Raw genomic sequence first — 7,290 nt, 5'->3', positions numbered from 1 at the left:
GTCGCGACAGCACCATATGAGTAGAATAACAGAGGAAGATGCAGAAATCAATACGAAAAATGCGTATTTTAACGGCCTGCACAGCGGCAAGAATTATTCTGCACTCCAAATTAAAGAAGGGTATTGCTTCTTTTCAAAAAAGAAGTAAAAGCAGGTAGCTAAAACGGAAGGAAAAGGACAAACGAAAGCAACAGATGATGCGGCAAGTTCAACTACAAAATATCCGAGTGCGTTTTTGGGAAACGCCGTGTGGGTCAGGCTTTCAATGAGCAAGGTCGGTCAAAATTGGTTATTGATGTCCCCATAATTTTTGTATTCGCATGATAATTTTGATCATGATGCTAACTGTTACAATAAAGCGGTGAAAATTTTAGAGGTTTGAAAAGCTAATGAACAGTCATACATTTTCATATTGACGAGCTTATATAGGAACGTGAAGGAACAGATATTTTTACATGCATTTATTTTTGCCGCTTCGCTATCTGAAGGACAAACTTCACTCGGCGGGGAAGTTTAGAGAAGTGTTCAATAACTTCGAACACGTTGATGGCGACGTCTGTGTGGGCGTATAGAAGTGCCAGCATATGCCTGCGTTTCTCAGACATTGTAGAGCGCAAGTAGTTTTTTAGTAATCACAGGTTTGAAAATCTCTCTGCGCTGGCAGTTTCACTGAAACGGTGACTAGAATCTGCAGTAGTTTGTACACATGTACATATAACCTGCAGTTGCAATGAGAGAGGGCATCTATTCCTGTGCTAAAACCTAAAAACACTTCTTCAATATTGTTGACATCCTTGTTTAGGTACCTTGCACAAACAATAAGCTGTTCGATTCCAGAAATATCCATCGTTTCGTCAGCAAGTACGGAGAAGAAGCCTGCAGCGTTTACTTTTGCATTTAGGCTTTCTTTGATAATTTCACCACAAATTTCTATAATTTTGTATTGTACATCTGGGCTTAAATACGAGGCATTACTGGTTCAACTTTCCGAATGGTTCTTCAGATATGTATCTCCACAATTACCTCGCATGCGAAGAAGCGCTCTGGAAATACCAGTATTTTTAGCGGGGGCTTCGCTTAAATCCTCAGAACCACTGTCCCTATGGCCACGGAAAGCCAGTCTTTGCCGCCCGCAAAAAGAACTGTCTCAATAATAGATCGTTAACACTCTTCTGTTTTCTCTTATTTTACATTGCCTGCCCTGGTACAGCTGATCGATCACATTGGGCTCGCTTCCTGAAAATGTTTGGAGAAAATTATCAGTTGCCAGCTGACAGTCACGGTGATATTTAATATTTTCGTGTGTGTGAAAGATTGCGAGCGCGTGCTTCCATTTCTGGAACGGTTTGGACACCAGAGTTCCAGGGCGCGCATGTTGGCCCAAGTTTATAACAACATTAAACCCATAAAGTTCCAGAAAAAAAATTACGGGTTTTACGTGCCAAAACCCCGATCTGATTATGAGGCACGCCGTAGTGGGGGACTCCGGAAATTTTGACCACCTGGGGTTCTTAAACGTGCACCTAAATCTAAGTACACGGGTGTTTTCGCATTTCGCCTCCATCGAAATGCGGCCGCCGTGGCCGGGATTCGATCCCGCGACCTCGTGCTCAGCAGCCCAACACCATCCACTGAACAACCACCGCGGGTCAAGAATAAAAAAATCTAAAGCACGCCTTTAGAAATGTCAGTGCAGCTTTCGCGTCAAAAGTTTATGAGAACTTTATACACATCAAGTTTCGTAATTGAAATACATGCGCTCCTTAGATTCCGCGGCCGCCTACTATCAAAAATCCCTTGAAACTTTGTGCTCGGCTGGGGCTCCTTGCGTTATGTGACTCCAGGTGCATGAGTGGTGCCGCGAATCCAGCCCGAGTTGGCAATTGTCGCGCCCAAATATCTTGTCTAGCGTCAAAAAGACATTGTAGACAAAATCCAGAATGATTCCTGGCGCCGCTGGTGGTTTTGGTCGGCTATGCATGACAGCAAGAAAAAATTTCGGGGGGTGGGAGGGGGCTGAAGCCCATCAGCCCCCCTGGGTACGCCCCTGCACGAGAGTTAAGTACATCACTAATCTGACGTACTGTGGCACAAAGCTAAAGATCCCACGAAGAAGGAGACAGAAAGAGTGCGAATGATGCGCACTGTCTGTTTCTTTGTTTTGTTTTTTTTGGGGGGGGGGGGAGAGGGAGGGGAGGGTTGTTTGCTGTGGGCTACACAACGTCGGATCAGCAAGCGCCGCAAACTCGTCAAACATAGTACTCTGCCATGGACATCTGGCCACAACGTGTGGTTGGAAAGCAAGTGTTTCCAGAAGTACTACGTGCGTCAAGCGATAGAGTGAGAGCTTGTGCGTTTATAGTATCCTCTGAGCGTGCTCTATTGCTGCAATTACACGATTTCTCGTGTCAGTGGTTGAGGGAGACTCCGCCTCCGTTGCGTTTGACTTTTCACCGTGCCGCATATTGAGCAAGATCAATTTGCAAAAATCAACAAGCTGGTTACCACGCAATGCTGTTATTCTACGAAGAACCCGTTTCTAAAGACCACATTTCGTCCTCGTGCAAGGACTCCCTCCACAACCGGGGAGGAAGCGGAGCGCAATGACCTTCCGCGAATTACTCCTGAACATTTCTGTCGTCGTCGTGGTCCTACACCCGACCACCAAAGAATCAATGTGTTGTCTCCATTTAATAGCCTTAAGCACCGCCTTACCCTTGCAGAGTAGAGGGGTACGCAGGGTCAAGCTATGGCAAAGACAAACCTATCGAATAGTAACAATACTTCATTCTGCTAGTCGGTAGCTCGAAATTTTTTTTCGTTTGAATCTACCTTTCAAGCACATGTGCAAAGACAAAACAATTAACAAAATTTCTTTGCCATAACATTACACTCCACTCGTACAGAAATGTGAACAGTTTGAATGGCGCAAGTGCCGATCAGCTTTGAACAGCATACGAAAGCAAATATAGTAAAAGAATGTGCCTATACAGGACGTTTTTATATATAACCTTTACGAACACAAGCATGCACTCGCGCGCACAGAAAACGGCGTGACAGAGCTCAATAATTGCAGATAAAAAATGGAGCTGTGCATCTCAGAGATTCACACACTCAGATCACTGATTTCTCTCGCGCTCAGTCTGTTCTAAAGGTGGGACAAGTCGAATTTTCGTGACATGATATCGTGGAACTCCTCATCTGCTCTCGCTACTGCTTAAAAAAAGTAAGACAGCTGGAGGTGGGGAACGAACGAAATCTTAAAAAAAAGCTCGTCCGCAGACCCGCTTGTACAACTATTTCAAGAACTACATGGTAATGATTCCTTTTTTCAATGGCTAGAACTTAGAAAGGCGCTAAAACACGTCACTTTTACGGATCAGTTCTCGGAAAGGAAAACAACACCAAAACAGGACTGCACTCGCGCTGCAGCCCACTGGACGCTACCCACATTTGTGAGCATGCCACTCTATACTGATGACCCAAGCCCCAAATAATGCCTCACTGACGGCCTTCCGATCAAGCCTCGAGAGAAACTCTCCAACCCTTACGCTCTTTTCCCATGACGAAGAAAACCACAGAACTACCGGAGCAACCATCTGACAATAGCTGGGACCACAAGTATGCGCGGCGTGTAGCTGCGTCAGCACGAGTCTGATTGTGGAGAAAGCGGCTCATTTCTGGACCCGTGGAACCGAACCACTTCGCACAAGTTTCTCTCGTTCTCGCCGAGGAAAAAGTGCGTGCGCGGCGACATCTGTACTTTCAAGATATCGGCGTACGAGACTGGGACCTTGGAGGAGGCGAGGGCAACTTTGTTGTTCACAAACACCTCCAGACACATGTGGACAAAAGTGGCCACGCCGTCAATTTCTGGCACAAATGCCCCCGGGCACAGCAGTTATCCTGCAGGTTAGCTGACATGTACTCATGATCCTTCTTCCCTATCCTTCGTCCCTGTGGGTTGCATCCTACTTGCGGTAGTTGTTTAGCTGTCAGCCGCTTCTTTGTGTTTTCCCTTTCTAAAGTCACAATTGAGTGGGCTCCTATAGAACCACGTCGAAGGCGTGTTTGCAGACACGTGTGCTTGGTGGAATCTCCTAAATGCGATGAATGGAGCGAGCCAAACACGCAACTATGGAGAAAGAATCCATCCGCGCTTTGCCCGCTTTGAAATGTTTAGTGGCGCCACTTTTGACAAATGGCGGGAGTGACGTAAAACAAACATAGCAGAGAGATTAAAATTCCACAGCTGAAGCTTGAATAATTTTAATTAATTAATTATGGGGTTTTACGTGCCAAAATCAGTTCTGATTATGAGGCACGCCGTAGTGGGGACTCCGGAAATTTGGAACACCTGGGGTTCTTTAACGTGCACCTAAATCTAAGTACACGGGTGTATTCACATTTCGCCCCCATCGAAATACGGCCGCCGTGGCCGGGATATGAATAATTTTGTTCCGAACTTGAAAGTGCGTGACCAAGTATAGCCCCATATGGCCATATGAAGTAAATATGAAAGCGCAAAAACTTCGCACACTTGATAAGCAAAATATTGTCTATAAAAGCTCTAAATATTGTTTTTCTCTGTTGACAAAGAAAACAAAAGATATTCGAATATCTTTTTTTTCTTTGTCAACACAGAAGAACAATATCGATCGCTTCTAAAAATTTGCTGATGTGCCTTTATTTCATGGCGAATATTTAAATTCCTCTTTGCTTTACACGAAAAATAGGTAACCTGAAATGTATGAAATTTCCTCTAAAGGCACAGCAAACCAAACTTCATTACGTTGAATAAGTTAGCCGCACAGAGTGAAGTATTGGGGCTAGTACAGCGCAAACGCACCTTTTTGCTCCTAATATTTTCACTGCCGTCAAAGAATGCTCCACGCCAGGCGACATGTATGCTAAGTCCCATTATAAAAAAACAGACACTAAGCTTTTTAATACAATACGGCTCACATCTCTATAGCACGTGCAGAAAACACAGTGCGTTCGCGAATATTGTCTAAAATACGGAGCCCACGCCTCCGGAGTAAGATATCTACAAACGGCGGTACGCACAAGAAATGACTGATAACAAGCGCATGGGCAATTTTTATACCTTTTTCCGTGGGTGTTCGTACATTTGGTCTCCTCTGGATTATGGAGTACATTGTACCGCCCTTGTCAGCATTAGCACAACGGAAGTACGAATTTTCGGAACTTACACCAAGAATGAAACATGTGTGGAAGGTAGTAAGCAACGTTCGAACCACCTTCATGTGAGCTCTGCTACAAGCTAGCGAGAAACACCGATTTGCAATGAATTGGTGTTGAGCTGAAGATCAGAAAAGAACGCTAGGGTGTATTTAGGAACAGGCTGAAGGCATGAAGACAGATGTTCTCGAAAGAAGCCACGCTTTTGTAATTGCGTGCAGGGTCTGACTGCGGTAAAACACAGTTGCAAGGTGATGCCTAATATCCGGAATTTATTACTTTTCACGTTATTCTATTTGATCGTAACAAGAAATAAAACACAGTCACTTACCTTCCAGATGTAGGGTGCAGTGTAGCGTGTTCAGCGTTGTGACAGGTCGCGTAGCTCACTGTACGCAGACGATGACGCTCAGAAAACTCCGTCGATTTGGCTCAAGAACAGCACAGTGCGAAGTAAACTTGCGCATCGCATTCATGTAAACAGCTAGGAAGGCGCATCGCATTAATGCGCCAGGTGAGGGTAGATTTACGGGCGCTAGTCGACTCTCGCGGAGCATGTAAACGCAGGATCGTCGAGAGCGGAGGCGCCTGACAAGACCTTCGATGACAACCGTGAAGCTACTGAGAGGGGAGAACGGAGGCGGGGGCGTCTAACAATACCTTCGATGACAACCACGAAGACGCTACCGAGAAGCAAGCGAGAGCCGAGGGGGGCCTCTAACGACCACGCCGCTACATGTAAACGGCGTCGCATCGCATTTCCCAAATGCGCTTGGAAATGCGAAGCTCCACTGTCGCATTCATGTAAAAGGGGTTTACAGATTACCTCCCGTCAAATTTCTCCGCCGATGCCAGCGCTATTCTTTCCCCTGCTGGAGCAAGGCGAACCCACGCAGGCTTAGCCCTCCGCACGTGCCCGCTTCTTTATTCAATTCACGTGAAAATGTCACCAGTGGCTGAAGAAGGGATGTCTCTCGTGCCAGCCTTTCAACAATGGGACTGGCCTTCGTTGAGGCAAAAACTGCCTTGTATGCTGGATGGAAACACCTGCATTGAAAGTGCTAAGTGGGTGTGTAGAACAGTATTTTGAAAAGGGAGGTCGTTTAGTTGTCTTAACGATGGAAGGGGGTGGGAGAAGGGGGAGGGAGAGGGGCTGCATCTGATTCTTCGAAGCGGCAGCACGGACATTAAATTGACGAGAATATTCGCTACAAGCAGGGCCTGTCAATTCCCGAGGCTTGTCTGGAAAACAACAAAAAGAGATATACCGTCTTGAATGTAGACAAACAAGCAATAAAATATTATAAAAAAAGTTCAATAGACTTTTCCTATTTTCTCTTCCCGGCCACTCGATGAACATATACCGGCGCTTTTTGATTGAGCGTCAGAAACTCTACTTAATCTGCGCTTCTTAGCACGAGGCCATGTGTTCGATTCCCAGCCATGGCGGCTGCATTCCGGTCGAGATCTAATGCAGAAACACTTGGGGGTAGCGTGCTGCTCTGGTGTAGTTCAGAACAGTATGTGGTTAGAATAAATCGAGAGACCTCAATTACGTTTTCAAGGATTGACTGACGGGCTTGTTGTGTCATTATCACAGAAGAAACAGCGCTTCCAGAAAAGACAGAAATGAAGAAACACACTGCGGTTTGTGTGTGTAGTTCATCTTTTGTGTCCAGTCTTGAAGCGCCGTTTTTGTGTATCTCAATTTGGTATTCTTCATTGTCCACTCTGCAGTGTCTGAACGTCAAACTGAACACTTTTCACTTGGTTGTGCATTGGCAAAACGGCACAACTTTATGCGTATTGACCACATGCAGTACAGAGAAAATATTGTGAATGAACAGCCGACGACATGGCGGCTGTTCGCGCATATTTGTTTCGCAAAAACGTTGGTCCGCTGCGCGCGCACCGCTGGGGAGAGGAAACCAGCGTAGCGAAGGGCCCGCTCCGTAAACACGCTGGCCGCGCCAGCGTACCGCACATGCGTAGGGGCGTTCCCGCTGGCCCGTAGACCCGCTGAGCTATAATTCTCTAATGTCGTCCGCACAAACCAAACCTGGAAGCTGCTGCTCTACTATTATACCC

The sequence above is a fragment of the Dermacentor silvarum genome, chromosome 2, assembly GCF_013339745.2.
Source record: "Dermacentor silvarum isolate Dsil-2018 chromosome 2, BIME_Dsil_1.4, whole genome shotgun sequence".
In the NCBI taxonomy this organism is placed as follows: Eukaryota; Metazoa; Arthropoda; class Arachnida; order Ixodida; family Ixodidae; genus Dermacentor; species Dermacentor silvarum.
The sequence above is the reverse complement of the archived record's forward strand: the minus strand, read 5'-3'. Positions refer to the sequence as shown.